Source organism: Branchiostoma floridae, unplaced genomic scaffold (genome assembly GCF_000003815.2).
Source record: "Branchiostoma floridae strain S238N-H82 unplaced genomic scaffold, Bfl_VNyyK Sc7u5tJ_1567, whole genome shotgun sequence".
Classification (NCBI taxonomy): Eukaryota; Metazoa; Chordata; class Leptocardii; order Amphioxiformes; family Branchiostomatidae; genus Branchiostoma; species Branchiostoma floridae.
In genome coordinates this window covers 100,607-101,501 of record NW_023365764.1, presented here as the reverse complement: position 1 = coordinate 101,501, position 895 = coordinate 100,607, and the positions used below count along the sequence as shown (strand labels likewise).

The window sequence follows — 895 nt, the reverse complement described above, 5'->3', positions numbered from 1 at the left end:
CCTGTTCCCTTTGTCTGCTGCTGGGTGCACGAAAGACGAGACTGCTGCTAAACTATTCCGGCTGGCGGATCCAGAGGAAACAAAGGTCAGGTAAGCACAGTTGATTGTGGATGATTTATCGTATATGGTCTTATTCATGAGTTTCGACTTCCCATTTGTTGAATATCAGAATGCGTACTTTTTATGGGCGAGTTCCATACTAAACAACGGGGAAAATATTCATATCATGCATTGTTTGTTGAGCACATTTAGCCTTCATTGTGTAAAATAAGTGCCTAACATCTAGACGCCTCTTTTCATGACAATCAGCACTGTCGCACTGCCACACCACTTAAAACCCAGGACTGTGTAGCTCCTTCCCAGTGCTGCTAATTTCGTCAGTTACAAACAAGCTTCTACCAGTCTGAAGCTGGCTAAAAGGAAATTTCTTACAGCCATAAAACACGTCCATACAGCCGTATTCTATTAGGCTCGGCATTGTTTGAAGTAACAAATGAATGACACCTTATATCGCAAGAAACAGTGGTATTGTCCTATGATATTGCCCCATATGGTTCATGCATGCAAGTCCACATACGAGGGAGGTATTGTATGGGACGTTACAAACTGTCCACACAAACTGTGACTGTATTGTACGAATCCATGCTAGAAACTCTCATAAAAGAAGAAACCAGACAGAAATTGAAGCACACGAAAATTTCGTGGGACAAGGCATAACGATCAGATTATTCTCGACCAAAAACTGTAGATTGCCAAAAGCTGTGTCTTACTAGCCGTATGTCGCCGCATGAATTGTGTATTGGTGCTGCAACGTGCATTTTTTAGATTAAGTATGATATCAGTAGCATGTCAGGTGGTACTGACATCTGGACAATGATTTATAAGTCAACACAGA

General features: G+C 41.7%; 1 protein-coding gene across 1 annotated transcript in view; it reads left to right on the top strand.

Annotated features, from left to right (window-relative positions):
- Positions 1-895, top strand: part of LOC118408311 (guanylate-binding protein 5-like) — a 7,949-nt gene continuing 7,054 nt past the window's right edge. The window contains exon 1 of the mRNA XM_035809003.1: positions 1-90. The gene's annotated coding sequence lies outside the window, so the exon portion shown is untranslated. The remainder of the gene's footprint in view (positions 91-895) is intronic.